Source organism: Microtus oregoni, unplaced genomic scaffold (genome assembly GCF_018167655.1).
Source record: "Microtus oregoni isolate MIOR12 unplaced genomic scaffold, Mior012 000041F_ref0000270, whole genome shotgun sequence".
NCBI lineage: Eukaryota > Metazoa > Chordata > Mammalia > Rodentia > Cricetidae > Microtus > Microtus oregoni.
This window is the reverse complement of record NW_024543208.1, coordinates 3,042,124-3,058,297: the sequence shown is the minus strand read 5'-3', so window position 1 is coordinate 3,058,297 and position 16,174 is coordinate 3,042,124. Positions and strand designations below refer to the sequence as shown.

The 16,174-nt window shown below is 38.2% G+C and overlaps 1 protein-coding gene across 43 annotated transcripts in view; it reads right to left on the bottom strand.

Annotated features, from left to right (window-relative positions):
- Positions 1-16,174, bottom strand: part of Ptprd (protein tyrosine phosphatase receptor type D) — a 2,219,644-nt gene that overhangs the window by 652,251 nt on the left and 1,551,219 nt on the right. The window lies entirely within an intron of this gene.

Genomic DNA, 16,174 nt, shown 5'->3' with positions numbered 1-16,174 from the left:
TGAATTGTCAGAGTTCACTATCACCCAGGTTAGAGCTTGTTTTCCCACATAAACCTTTTCTTGTGTGTAGATTAGCAATACCTTTCATTATCAGAAGAATAAACATCTTTGAAACACACGTTTTTCAAGTTTGACACATGATTTGACAGTAGTTGCTCCATGGAATATTCCGCCCCTCCCCCCAGAAGAGATGTGAATTTTGGAGAGCTGCTTAATTTTTATTTGCTCTCATCCATGCTTTAAAAAAAAAGATTGTTTATTTATTTATTTTATTTGAAAAAATTTCTGTCTCCTCCCCGCCTCCCATTTCCCTTTCTCTCCTCCCACTCTTCTCCCCCCGCCCCCCACCCCATTCCCCCTCCCTCTCCAGTCTGAAGAGCAGTCCAGATTCCCTGCCCTGTGGGAAGTCCAAGGTCCTCCCCCTCCATAAAAAAAAGATTAAATTTCAGAGGCATTAAATATACTTTTATAATTTATTACATATTAGTTTATTATCATTGTAAGTTTTGGATAATAGCACCAGTCATATTAACAGAAAGATACTGATATAATTTTTGTAATTAGTGTGTTACTTCTAACTAATTCATTCTTCAATGCTTGATCCTGTGCTGTTTGCTGTGTCATGGCCTCTTCAAGCTCCACAGTCCACTCCACAGGAGACAACACATGCCTAGTGCTAGCAATCTGTCACAGAGTGGGAGCCCATAGGCCCCAGGTGTGAGTTTACTACTGTTCTTCTGCCAAATGGATATGGTATAAATCTGCCCTCTCAATTCTGTGTGTCTCTATATCTGTAGATGAGTGCTGTTCTCAGACCTCACTAGAGAAGTTTCTTTGAGTAGTGGACAGTGGTAATGCAAACACTCACAACAGATCAAAATGGAGAGAATACCTGCCTTAAGAGTGCTCATCCATATGTGAGACATCTTTCATCACTCTGCCCCAAGGCTCAGGGACTGTCACAGAAAGAAGGATGAAAATACTGTAAGATATGGGAATTGGAAAGGACTGAAGTGAAACAATGTCTTCTGTATATGACAGGACTACCACAGCCATGAAATGGTAACTCTGTACACAAAAGCTTCTCAACATGTCAGGGGCCAGGAGCTCATGAGGGCCCATTCCTAACTGAGGACCGACAGGCACATGGTGGTTTGGGAAAAGGAGAATAGAAGGTGAATCAGGCTTTGTTTTTGTTTTTTGGTTTTTGATTTTTTAAGAAATGACCCCAGATAGGCTGAACATGCTGTACTAAATGGCCCTACACCCACGAGTATCTGGGCAACACAAATTGGAATAAGTAAACTATAAAAAAAGGGACAGGGATTTAGAAGGAGTGGGGGTGTGGATCTTGGAGGGATGGAGGGTGAATTTGATGAGATTCAATGGAGGTGATATGGGTTAAAATAGATGCGAAATGGGTCAGAATTGAAAAGAGCAAGTTTTGGTGATGTTAAAGTTTGGGTATTCTAAATAATATTTGATTTTCTATACTGTTAAGCTGGTTCTGCTTCATAAGTCTTAAAATACAGTCTCATAATATTTGATTGAGTCATGCCCTTCACACCAACACCATTTAGTCCATGTGTTCCTTCTGTCTTGTGCAAACTGGTAGTAGCTCATCCACAGATCCCGTGTGATGGAAGAAATACAGGACCCATTCAATTTCTTTACCCTTCACACCAGGACACATTGCTTTAATCTGTAATTCACTGTGTGAAATTGCATCATAGTCTCCTTGTATGTATAAACATGGAACCCACCTTGACTCTAAGCCTTTTATGGCACAGTACTTGTCACAGATTTTACATACAGAGTCACTGTACAGAACTCTATCACAAACTGATATTGGCGACCCCTTAGCTAATCACTTTTCCTAAGATATTCCTTTATTAGATTTTCATAATGTGTTTCTGAGCAATCTTTTATATGGATAAAGTAATTAGGCAATATTTGCTGCACTTTACTCAATGATGTTCTCTATAATCCGGTTATAGTCACTGTATTGTAGATATCAGCATTCACATTCTTCCTTATATAAATGTAACTCAGAACCAAGAATTATACCTCCTTATCTTGACTGTATTTTAATGTGGATAGCCCTTGCATTTCTAGTATTTCACGTATCCTCTTCTAACCGGACTAAGTATGACATTTCAGGAAACATTTATAATTTTTAAGATTTGCTTATTCATGTGTTTGTGTATGGCTGTTGTTAATTGAAATGTGTAATTTCAAAGACTCATAGGAAAAAGTGTGATATTTCATTAGCATGATTTATTATATATTATATAATTATAAATATAACACAATACTTAGGACATATGAATGAAATTTAACATTAGTATTGAATTGCTTTCTGCAATTTGTATCATTTAAAGACACATTCAGCAGCATACAAGTCTTAACAGTTATGACTTTCTTCACATATCTGTATTACTGGCTTTCCTCCACTCTATGAGAAAATATTCTGACAAAAGCAACTTAAAGAAGAAACATTATTTGCTTCATAGTTCCAAGTCCAGCCCAGTATGGTGGCGAATTAACAGCAGCAGCAGTTCAGGCAGCTGGGTACATTGCATCCCCAATCAGACAACAGAGGCAGACTAGTGTGGGTGCACACTCACTTTCTTCTTCAAGCAGACTCCATCCCATGGCACTGTGCCTGGCACCAGTGGTTACGATGGGTCTTCCCACTTTGATTAACACAATCTAGATGATTTTAGGAGAATGCTGGGAGGCCTGTGGTTAGGTGAGTCTAGATCTTGTCAGGTAAGCTAAGCAATGTAAACCACCACTGTAATTATTTGTCAACACTGAGTTATAGAATTACTGTAAGTAGATTATAGTTACTTAATGTGTGTTTTAAAAAAGTGATAATATACCCCAAGGATGCTCAATCATACTGTAAGGACATTTGTTCAACTGAGTTCATAGCAGCATTATTTGTAATAGCCAGAACCTGGAAACAACCTAGATGCCTCTCAACCGAAGAATGGATAAAGAAAATGTGGTACATTTATACATAATGGAGTACTACTCATAATTAAGAAATAATGATATTAAGAAACCTCTTGAAATTTGCATGCAAATAGATAGAATAGGAAGAAACTATCTTGAGTGAGGTAACCTAGACCCAGAAAGTTAAGCATGGTATGTACTCAGTCATAAGTGGATACTAGCTGTGAGCAAAGAATAACAAGCCATAGTCCATGACCCTAGAGAAGCTAAGCAGCAAGGTTAAATATATATATATGTATATATATATATATATATATATATATATATATTTAATTCCAATTCCAACTGAATAGGGAAGGAACAAACAGAGGACCAAACTAGATCCTGTGGGTCACAGTTGTAGGGCTGGGGCAGACTGTGGAGCCACTGGAAGTGGAACCAGGATATATCCCATTGCTTGTAATGACTTCTTGGGAACCCATTCTTTTTGGATGGATACCTTGCCTAGCCTAGATATACTAGGTAGGGTTTTGGACCTTCCCCAAAGCAATGTGCGTTACCCTCTCTGAGGAGTGGATGGAGGTTGGGGTGGAGGGTAAGGCGGAGGAAATTGGAGGAGGGGAGGGAGTAAGAACTGGGATTGGTATTCAAATGAAAAAAATATGTTTGTTTTCTTTTTAAAAAAAATAAAAGAAAAAGAAAAAATGATTAAAAAATAAAAAAGTGATAATACTGTAAAATGATGACTAGTTAGGTGACATGCAAAGATAGAAACATGGAAAACTTCATGGAGCACAAGTGAGCTGACAAAGGCTTTATGAGACAGGAGACATTAGAATGAGATAGAACAGCAAAATCTACTTTTTAGTGTGCCTGGCTGCTTTCCTTTCAAAAGCCTTATCTTAGATTGCTACTATTACAGAAATGTTGTCAAAGAACATTTTCAGAACAATTAACCTGGGCAAATAGCGTGGAGAAAGAAATCAGATATCTTGATACTATGAACTGAGAAGATGAGAAGAGCAGTGAGGGAATCTGATGGGAGAACCCAGTTACAGAGATGCCAGTTCTGGAATACACTGCAGGGGTACAGTTCTGGAGATGACGAGCCGCTCAGTGGGATGAATAATGTCGAGAGCTGGTCAATGGCTGTGTCTAATGTGGTGGTATAACCCTCCTACCTGAACATGTTTAAATTTTTGGAGAAATGGTCTTGGATTTGGGGGGGGGGGGGGAATGGAAATGATAAAGCTACTAAGAAAGATCTGCAGAGGCACTGGTAGAACTGAGTGCTGAGTTGCATCAAGTGACGGTTTATTGAAGCAGGGAGAAAACTGACATTTAATGGTTAGAGGAGAATGATGTGCAAAGATAAATTGATCAGTCATGGAAATGAGAAGAAAAATAGTAAAAGACATTGCGAGGTCATGGAGACTAAGAAACAAAAAGTTAAGAAAGAAAATCAGCTAAAAGTAGGAAATGTTTTGAGAAGAACATGAAGGCTGCATATGGAATTTTATTATTCAGCATTAACATGTAACCTGCAGAAACACAGTCCTCAGCCAAGAAACATGAGATTCCACAGATGTTCCATGACCTTAGTGCCTTTGCCTCTCGTGCACTACACTGAGACTTCCCTGCAGATGCTTGTCTTTTCTCATTCGCTGTCAAGAACACCTATACCGTAAACGTCCCCTGAAGAGCATCAGACGATTTATTGTTTCCTGGACACTTAATATCTGCATCCTCAATCGGTATGCATCCCTGACAGATTAATACTATTATCTTTTCTGTGCATACCAAGTCTTCTGGCTCCAATACTGAATGCTTTTTATTCTCCTTCTGGCTGCCACTCTAGGACTGCCCTTAATGTATAAAAGATACCATGCATAGAGGAAACAGCCAATCAAAGAAGATTCAGGACTAGACCAGAAAGAATAATGGACCTGGACTGTTGGGAGTCACGGTGCTCTCCAAACCCATATGTCACTATTGTTTCATTTTTCAATCAGTTTTTATCCACTGCTGCTCTCCAGGGCCTTTCTGTTGTTAATAGTACAACCTTCGTTTATTCAGTCAGTGAGGCAGCAGTATTTAAAAGGCTATAAAAAGGAATCTTTCATGAATTCTGCATATTATAAATTATAATTTATAGTCATTTTTTTTGTCTACTGCCCATGCTTAAATGCAAGGCCTTGAAGAAAGACCTTATCGATATTTATGTTTTAAAAAATTATTATGTTTATTTATTTTTTGTTTGTTCGTTTTTTAGTATGATCATGCATGCATGCCAGAGAACATGTGAGAATGTCAGAGGATAGTGTTTCAAAATCAATTCCTCTCTTGTACCATGAGAGTTCAGAAAATTGAATGCAGATTATCCACCTTGGTGACAAATGTCATCTGCTGAGTTATCTTGTCAGGTCCTCAATATTTGTATTCTTAATACTTAGAAAGTTCTTGATATTTGGTAGGCTATCAACTCATATTATTTAATGAATGTATAAATGGGAGTGTGAGTTCAATAAAAAGTATTAGCATCTATTAATTGCATGAAACAATCAATCCTATAATAACATATTCATCATGCATAAATTCGTTTTTGAAAAAGTGTGCAGATAAACTTTTGGTAAGGACAAAAATATGGTCCCAAATAGGTAGTGGACAATTAAAGAAATGCCCAAGGGAAAAGAACTCCTTTTAGGGGTTACTGAAGAAATATGTCTCATAGAGGGAGGGAGAAAGCTGGGTGGAATGTCAAGATGAAAGGGACACATTTTTTTTCCCCTCAAGGACAATGTGACTATTTGATGAATCTGAAGACTTAGCTTTATTTATAGTCATTAGAGTCATTTATGAGAAACACTAATTTTCCATGTTTGTTCAGTTTTTGTTTGAATTCCTGTATTATGTTGTGTACAAAAGTTTTTTTCCTCAGTTAAAAAAAAAAAGGAGTCTTACAATATGTAGCCACACAGTCAAGTTTTATTTTAAGGACAATGGCATTTTTACCTCCTGTTTTGCATGAGGGGCTGTGGGTTGGAGGAGATGAGGAGAGAGAGTCTCCAGCTGCCACCACCCAGCAAATGATGCCTGCATCCACTCCCGCCATCACCGCGTACTGAAAGAGATCTTTTAAAACAAGGAATGCAAATAGCTGCAGTGTCTCAAAGCTGCAGTTGCTTTTCATAGAGCAAACTGCTGTTTCCCTGCTGATGCCTTTCCCAGCCCTGGCGCCAGCCTGCCTTTGAACTCTTAATTCCCAGCAACTCGAAAACAGAAGGAACTTCATTTGAGGAACCTAAAGTAGATGAAACAGGCAGGGGTGGAACAGAAGTGGTGATGAAGGGAGATACAATGACTGATCTCTGGCTCCAGGTAATATTCTGTACATCTGGGCGTGACTCTGGAAAGATACCCATAGCTAGGGGGCAGTGAGAAATGCCTAGAATAGAAAAAAACTCTATCCTTGGACATACTGAGCTAGAAAGAGATGGTAAGAGTGGATCAAGGCTTACACTCCAGCTCCAGCTCATCTCAGGTTGTAGCTTCTGTGCTTTGTTGTTTTTTTGCTTTACTACATTGTATAATCTTTCTAGGTTCCTGAAAGTTACCTGTGGATTCATTCTTTGGGGATTGCCATGACATAGCTGAGATGTGGATGATTCTACCTGTTCTATACCTTTTTGTCAGTGTCTTCTCAGGCAGCTACTTTCTTTTCTCTTTTCTCCACAGGCACTTGAAAAAGTTCTGCTAAGGGACTTCAATAGCACCACTTCTCACAGACACGGGCTGCCTGGACTTTCACTGCAACCATGATGCATGTTCACAAGTCTTTGTCCTTCCCTTGATGAGATGCATTTGCCCTGAGATGCACATTTCTCTTCTCTTCTTTCTTCACCTTCATTCACCTTCATTCTTGTTTGCATCATTGCGTACCATCCATTGACAAGACATGTGATTTGGCAGCAACCCAGGCTGTGTTATCACACGGTTTCCTCCTTTCCTAAGGACATGTTTAGGGTTATAAGCAGAGTGTTTTATCATTGAAGGAAGATCTAGTAAACATCTCAGCTTAACTCATAAGGCGTAAATAGCTCATACCTATGAACGAGCCCCTCCCGAGTTCATATTAGAATAGGAAGTCTGCCGCTAGCTTAGAGCAAGTGATTATCTGTCTCAGAAAGACACATTGTTCTTATGTTGTCGTCAGATGCACCACAGTAAATCCACATGGAAAACCAGGCATATAAGGGTCCCTGAAGAATTTGCTCTGAGTATTTACTGGAAATATTGGAGACTGGAATATGCTCAGAATCCCCTCCCCCATTTACTTTTTGGATTGGACATGATTCTGAATGCATTCCCCTTCCTTCTGTCTCTGCCCCCACCCTTTCTTCTTAACTCTTCTCTCAGTTGTCTCTGTGGTCTCATTTAATGGTGGCACTATCTCTAGCTGAAATACCGGGTCTTCTTGCTTTGGGGACTATAGTATGCAAATTGGTGGGAGTCAATTGTACCTGATTTTCTAAATTGCCTCTGCTGTAGCAATTCTTCCACCCATAACAACCCATTGAAACCAAACAATGGGATTGATTACACATTCCTCACTCTGGGGGAAACTATTAGTTTTACCTGAATAAAAACTGCAGAACAGGGCTCAATTTGGGTAAGTAGTGTACAGAATTGTTCAGGAAGCACAGCAGAAACAGGCTTAAAAAACCTTAAATATTATTCTCTACCTGCAGAGACTATCAAGGAAAAAGACTTCTATTTACAAGTCAGAAATACAAAGGCACAGATATTAAATAGGGCTCCAGCATCACCAGTATTAACACTCATTCAGCTCAACTCTGAAGAGGAATTTTAGAACCCCCATAGCTTTTACGGATCTATACGTGGATAAACACCATGGGGAATTGTCCCATTTCAAACTGCAAATATCCAGTTGTGTGGTGTTCTAGAAGAGTCCTAGTCCTTCCAGTTATGGACTGGGAGACAGTAGGTCCAGCTGTTTAACCTTCCTGATTTTCAGTTTTTTTTTTAAACTTAGCCTAAGATATTTCTTTTATTGCAATCTTTAGATTTAGTATCAAATGAAACAAGGTATAAAATGTTCCATGAAACCTGCTAAGTGCACTCCTAATGCTCTTATCTAAGGAAATCTTTTTTTTTTCTCGAGCAGATGCATAACTCTATCATAAAGATCCAGCCAGTGGCAAGGACCCTGAACTCACACTTCAGGGTAGTCAGGCAGAGTCTAGTGTCCGATCAACCTGTGATTACAACACAGTTCTCTCTTTTTCTGGCTTTCTGTCTAGAACTGAGTTAGACTGTGGAGAGCCATCAGCAAAGTATTACTAACTAGCCAGGCTCTTGTTAGAAGCAGCAATGCTGTGCTTGGAATAGGAACACCATACCACTATTGACACCTATTAGCCATCGAAACCAACTGCAATAAGAGGGAATGCTCATAGGATGTCTCCTCTCAGTCAATGGAGTGATGCCATTGATGTCTAGAGTCTTGGCCCACTGCTGACATTTATCTTCGTTTTTTGCAGAAGAGACTCCTGATGTCCTTTAGAGGACTGGCTTCAGGAATACAGGACCCATGGCATTGGATTCCTAAATCATCAAATCTTGATGGGTAAGATTTTATTTTGCTTTCTATCTTATCAATTATTCCTATTCATAGCCTAGCTTGGAGTCTGGCATACAGTGAATAAAGACAAAAATGAGGACAGAAATGTTGGAATGTACGGGTGCATAGGAATGAAACCTGGAAGCTAGTTACTCTTGTTGAAGAACTGGTGGATTTTGTTAGAATATTTATTATAGAAAATTTTCAAGTAATGAATTTTTTTTCTTCAACATGTACCTGTTTCCAAACTAAACAATTTATTTGTCAATTTTATGTGTAAGTAACTTCTCAAAGATCTGAAAGTTACTATTGGAAATGTAAATGCCAATGAAGAAAGAATCGATATGACCTAGCTTTTTTCCAAAATAATATTTTTATTAATTATTTGGGAATTTCATACAAGACACCCAGGTCACAATTGCTTCCCATTCCTACCAGGTCTATCCTCCCATCCTTGTGTTCCATCCATAAAAAAAAAAACCAAACAAACAAACAAACAAAAAAAAAAACAAGACCAACCAACCAACCAACCAGCCAATCAACTGACCAACCAAACAAACAAACAAAAGACACCCCAGAGTCCATATTAATGTCCTTAGTCCATGGTGCTGCCAAAGGACAAGCCAATATTTCCCAGTTTTTATAGGAGAGATATTAACCTAGATTTGGTGGGTTCTGTTAGATCTCAAACACAAGACAAGTGGTTAATTGAGGTGCCTACTTAATATATCAAAGTGGACACTGGCTTCCCATTTCTCTCAGTCTTTACCTGTTATAGAGTCATCCTGGCTGGCGTAACCCACTTCCTTCACTAAGCTCTCCAGCCCAGAGACTGAGATGGATTTCCCTTCTTCCTGCTTTTCTGATTCCTATGCAACATCAGTCATTTTTTACTACCAGCCATATTGTACTCTTGGCTTTCTTAGTCTCTGAGTTCCAAAGTACTCACTCTCTTTGCTCCTCCCCTCTTCCTTGTCTTGCACCCTTTTCTCATGACCCATTTCAGACTGAACCCTTCCAGATGTTTCTGGCTGTGTTCTCACTCATATCTACAATAAACCTTCTCCTCCACCACACCTAGGAGCAGTCGCGTTCTTATTTATTATTTCCATTCAGTTCCTTTCACCAAAGAGAGAATTTCCTTCTGTCACAGAATTTGTCATTCACTTCACCCTTTGTGGATGAACTCAACAAGTTAATATAGGGGCATTATTAAAGGGACCCCTCCAAGTCCTCTTATTCCAGGATTACCTATTTGCTAACTTCTAACATGTACATAATGGGCTGCATTTTTCTGATTTTATGGAAAGTTTAGATTTCTTCCTATTTGTGTTAAATCTCTTAGCAAATTGTCTGTGTTATGTTGCCTTAATTCTTATTAAAAACTGGAGCAAGTCTTTTTCTGTACTAATTTTTTGAAGAGAATTTCTGGCTCAACGTAGGTGTGTGTATGTGTGTGTGTGTATGTATTTTAAATATGTGTTTTGGGGGGCTGGAGAGATGGCTCAGTGGTTAACAGCACTGATTGCTTTTCAAGAGGATCCAGGTTCAATTCTCAATACCCACATGGCAGCTCACAACTATCTGTAGCTCCAAGATTTATTACTTAAAATAAATATAATGTCTCAACACTTTTTTAAAAACAGGCAAATGGATAGAATTAAAAAAAAACATCTTGAGTGAGATAACCCATACCCAGAAATACAAATACAGTATGTACTCATTCATAAGTGAATTCTAGATGTAAAGCAAAGGATAATTAGACTACTATCCACAGCTCCAGAGTGGTACTGGGTACCTCTCTGTATGCTATGAATTCTTACCATTGGTAAAGAAGCTGTTTTGGACAAAGGCTTAGTACAGTAAAGCCAGGTGGAAATCTGTTCAGAGATATAGAGAAAAAGGAGGCAGAGCGAGAGAGATGCTATGTAGCTGCCAAAGGAGAACGATGCCAGTTTTCAGCCAGAACCTTACCAGTAGGCCACAGCCTCATGGCAATACATAGATTAACAGAACTGGGTTAATTTAAGATATAAGAGTTAGCTAAAAATATGCCTAAGCGATTGACCAAACTAATATAGTTTTTGTGTCATTATTCGGGTCTGGGCAGCCAGGAAATGAATGAACAGTCTCCATCTACACCAAAGAAGTTAGGAAACAAGTAAGACCTTAAGAGGTACGTGTAAATTGCCCTGGGAAGGGGAATTAGATGAGATCTCCTAGGTAAACTGGGGGTGAAGGGGAGAGGGGGAGTCGAGGAGAAGGGAAGGGGATGAGCACATGAGGGAAATGGATGGTAGAGTTGGGGGAGGGTTGGAGCAATGAAAGAGGTATCGTGACAGAGGACTCCATTATGGTGTTAGAGAGAAACCAGTCACCAGGGAAATTCCAAAGAATACACAAGGATGGCCCCAGCTAAGACTCTTAGCAATAGTGGAGAGGTTGTCTAAACCAGCCTTCCCCTGTCATCTGATTAGTGACTACCCAAATTGTCATAGAACCTACATCTAGTAATTGATGGAAACAAATTCAGAGATCCACAACCAAGCTCCAGAAATCCAGTCAAAGAGAGGGAGGATTGAATATATGAACAAGGGAAGTCAAGATCATTGTGGGGAAACCTACAGAGACAGCTGAATCAAGCTCATGGGAACTCATGAATTCTGACTGACAGCTGTGGAGCCTCCGTGGGACTGAACTAGGCCCTCTGCATATGGGAGACAGTTGTGTAGCTGAGGAGCCTTTGGCAGTGGAACCAGGACTAGTGCATGAGCTAACTTTTTGGAGCCCATCAATGCCCTCTGGTGGAATGCCTCTTTTCAGCCTTGATGCAGCGGGGAGGAGCTTGGTCCTGCCATGGGAGGCCTTACTCTTTGGGAGGAGTAGATAGTGGGTAGGCTGGGGAGGAGGAGAATAAGGAAGGAAGGGAGGGAGAACTGTGGTTGGAAAATAAAATGTAATTAAAAACAAGCAAACAATTAAATAAATAAATAAATATGTGTTTTCCTTGAACTTTCGACGTAAAGTTTCATGATTTGTAGCCTAAATGCTACTTAATCTCTTTGGAGATATTGATTGAAACCCAACTTTCCTATGCTCTGCACCAGACAGAAACCTACATTTCCCTATGGTTCTAATCCCAGCGTTTCCCAGGGGAATGGTTTATTAATCAGCTATGCATACATAATACCATCAGTATTATCTCTTCTACTTGAAGTAGATTTAAATCCAATCTTATACTCGGGAGATTTGCTGTCCATCTTGAATAAAAGGATTGAGAAGGTATAAAATGTGAAGGAGTAAGTTTTTAAAAGACTACTGATGGACTAGGCAATAATGAAGCATGCCTTTAATTCCAGCACTCGGGAGGCAGTAACAGGTGGATCTCTGTGAGCTCAGTGTCAACCTGGTCTACAGAGTGAGTTCCAGGGCAGGCTCCAAAGCTACAGAGAAATCCTATCTTGGAAAAAAAAAAAGCAAAAACAAAATAAAACAGAAAAACAAAAACAAAACAAAACCAAAAAGACTATTGATTATAGCTTGGGAATTTTCTTTATTCTTTCATTAGGTTATTAGAAATACTCAACTACTATACACTTATTTTGAAACTTAACTATGTTCTTCAGTCAAGTAAGATTTAAGAGTTTCAATTGACCGGCTCACTAATAAAGAATATTCGATTTCTGCCATACAAAGAAGTCCTGAATAATCACAAATTCTTATCAACCTCTGGCTAGGAATGCCCTCATTAACTGCAAGCATTCTTGAAATTAAAAATTCTTGGCACTGTGTATGGTAAATGGGGATTTCCAGATCATTTTCTAAACAATGGAGTAAATAATTGATGCTCTGCTAAGTAGAAGAAGAATTCAAGAAAGATCACATAAATAAAACGAGTAAGTAAAGCTATTCAGATAAAAAGAAATTGGTTGTTTAAAAATTGAGAGTTTGGCTTAGGTGGGAATAGCCAAAGGAGAAATGACTATAAATCATATTGTGGAATTATAGATGGGATTCTGCATTAAAATTGATATTGGTGAATATCAAGAAAAATATCACTATACTATTTATTTTAATAGTTATCAAACTTATACCAATAAGAATCAATTAGTTGTGCTGTAATTTATTATAGAATCCCAATATCATGTGTGAGATGTAATACAAGCACACTCACTGGAAAGACAGAGAAGACCTTGATGTCCGCAAGAGTAATAGTGAAATTTCCCCATGTTCCTGTAATCCTAAATTGAGATCAAGGTCATGATTTTCATGATGAATGAAAATTATCTTTATTTACCATATTCATCTCAAATAAATCCTCATTTCCTATTGCTACTCTATATATGAGCATCCCATTTCCTTCTTAGTGTCCCAACATGCCCATCATTAGAGTCTACTGAAGGATCAACAGGAACAAAGCTATATATGCCAACAACTTTTGATTAATTTCAATTTTCTCCTATTTTAAAGATTTATGTTACTTGTAACTTTTCTTAATGATCAAAGTTAAATTAACACTGATGCACAAAATCTCACCTACAGTACAGTCCAACCTGAAAGGCTGTCAGTGTACAAGTACAAAAATAAAATAATAGTAAAATATCCGTACAACAGGAAAGATCAGTAAGTGTTCATTATGGACCTCATATCTAATTTTCAACCTGGGCACAGTACAACTCGAGAGCTTAGCAGTGGATATGTATCTCATGATAAAACAAACACAGAACATCCACTTTAAGAAGTTCCACAAACTACTTTTTAAAATTTAAGTATAAGAAAAGTGTAACACTGGTAGGTTGCCTAGAGTTAGGCTTTGATTATGGTGTTATTTGTCAAATATTTGCTTTCTGGCTGTTGAGTCTGCTTTGATAAATTCTGGAAATTTTGGGAGGAAGGGCCAAGTTGGGGGAGGCAGGTTTTGAGGGAATATTGTCCTTGGCCCCTGCCCTGTTTTCATCTGTACTTCCTATACAAATCTCTACCACATATTTCCATAACCTTGATGCTCTCCCAAGTACCTGTGGACTACATCCTCCGAAACCCTAGGCAAAATGAATCTTTTCCTTCTTAAAGTTTTTTCTATTGGTAACATTTTTGTCACGGCTGTACAAAAGAGATGCATCTTGTGTGTTGAAAGTCCCTACCCTCTATGTTAATATATTTATTATTTTATCCTAGAAAGAGTATGAGGATGGACTGAAATAGAATGAGAACATACATAAAGTTTGTTTTAATAGAACTGACCTTAATAGCTCCCTTATCAAGTTCTCTGGGACTAGTTTCCTGAGAGTGATGTATGCTTACAAGTTATAACTTCAGAGTTGGAAAAACACTCACTACTATTAAAGTCATTTTCCCAACTGTAAAATTCTGAGACAGGCAAAGAAAATGTTAGGAAGGAAGGGGAAAAGTGGATACGTAATAGGTAGCTTTAGTAGCATGATAAAAGATAAGACGAGACATGACATTTGAGGATTGACTGGGAGCAAGTTGGTTTGGGTTGGGTGGTAAAACACTTCAGTCTCAGTTATATTTATTTTGTTTTATTCACCAAATTCTCCTTGATGTACTTTCATCAAACCTTCCCAAAGAAATTACATACAGTGATAGCTCAGAACTAACTACAAACTACCATAATTCTTCATTTGGAGGTTAGCTCAGTGTTATTATTATTATTACTATTGTTGTTATTTTCTATTATAATTATTTAGTGTTCAGTGCATGATGATTACTATTGTGTCATGTTAATAATTCTTTATGGCAGGGGCTTTCAGAATCTCTTTGAGTATCATATATTGCATCTCCATGCCAGTTTTTGCTATGTTCTTGTGGGTATTATATGTAAGTATCACAGTATTGTGGTAAGAATTCATTATGCTCTTAAACTATCAGGGTAGAAAATAAGGAATTAGGATAATATTTTCACTTAAGCAGTAAATGAAAAGAAATGTAGGTGAGGCGCACTGGTGTCAGATGGCCATCTGCATCTAAAGCCAAGAGAAACAAGTATAGCCCACTAGCCTGTCTTCTTTTGGAATGCGGTCCCTGTCATTTACTTATATGCTGCCCAGACCTGGTTTCTTCAGAAGCAGCTGTATTGAGTAGGCATGGTTGTGAAGGCATCTTCTCAGTCTGGAAACATTTAGCCTTCACAGTCATGCATACCACCTATAACACAGCCAACATTCTCTGATTTCCTTTCCGTAATCTTTTCTTCCATGTCTATTGGTTTCTATGGGTTCCAGAAAGAGCAAGAACAGGTAGAAAAGTTGTGAGGGAATCTACTGAGTGTTCTATATGGTATGGTGAATATTCTGGGAAAACCAAGTTTCCAGTGTCTGAGATCAAAGCTCATAATGGATTTGAGGCAGTATAGGTAGGGAAAATTATGCAGATGCACCAAGGGGCAGATGCAGCTCTTTTCTGACAGAACCTTGGAAAACACATGAGACTGAACCCTATTATGAAGCATAAGCCTCACTGACTTCAATGTATGCAATAAAGATTCCTCTGATCTTTCTGACCTATGTCTTTGTTAATCCACCTGTAAACCTGTATTATGAACCACAAAACCACTTTACAATTTATGTACTAAGTAAAAGTTTCATTTTTTTATTCATATTTTATTTATTTAGTTAGTTACTGGTTCTTTTGAGACATTGATTCTCTGTAGCTTTGGAGCCTGTTCTGGAATTTTCTCAGAGCAGGCTGGCCTTGAACTCATAGAGATCCACCTGTCTCTGCCCCCCGACGCCAGAATTAAAGGTGTGCACCACCCACTGCCCAGTTTTTTTATGCATATAAAATGTATTTACTTAATTTTTATTAATATATTCATTATACAGTGATGTTTTATAAAGAAATTTTTATACAACTTTGACCATTTTAACCACCTTGTCTGCCTCCTTCTTCATCTCTCCATACACCTATTCTTCCTTCCCTTATAATCTCACATCTACCTATATCAAAGTGCTTGAATTCACACCTCCCTGCCGACACGCTTTATGTGTCTGTATAAAATCAAGGCCATAACTGAAAGAAAACATTTGATGTTTGTTTTTCTGGCACTGACATATCAATTTAATACAATAATTATTAATTCTATCTATTCTCCTTTTAAGGACACAATTTTATTTTTAAATAAAATTTATTATATATTTATATATAGCCTATCTAAATTATTTGAACAATGTAAATTCTGAAACCACCAGCAACATATATGTAGATATGGCTAATACACTAAAATTCAATTCCTGCTCAGGAGAAACCCATATGCACACCTAGACACAAGGATAAGTATAACTGTTCTTTTTGTCTACTCCTTCCTCTCTCCCTTGATGTCTACCATTAATTCTACATTAAAGCCCTTTTCTCAAGTAATTCCCACTTTGCTTTATAGTATCTTGCTCTGAAATTTTTTTCCTTTAAGATATGTCAAAAATCCCACTTAACTGAGTAGAGGTCTGTGAAAAGACCTCTGTCCATCCTGTCCATCCCACTGCTATTGAGGAGCTGATATGCTGACTGTAGTACATCTCTTATTGCAGTACCGCCTGGGTTAGCCCAGGTTTG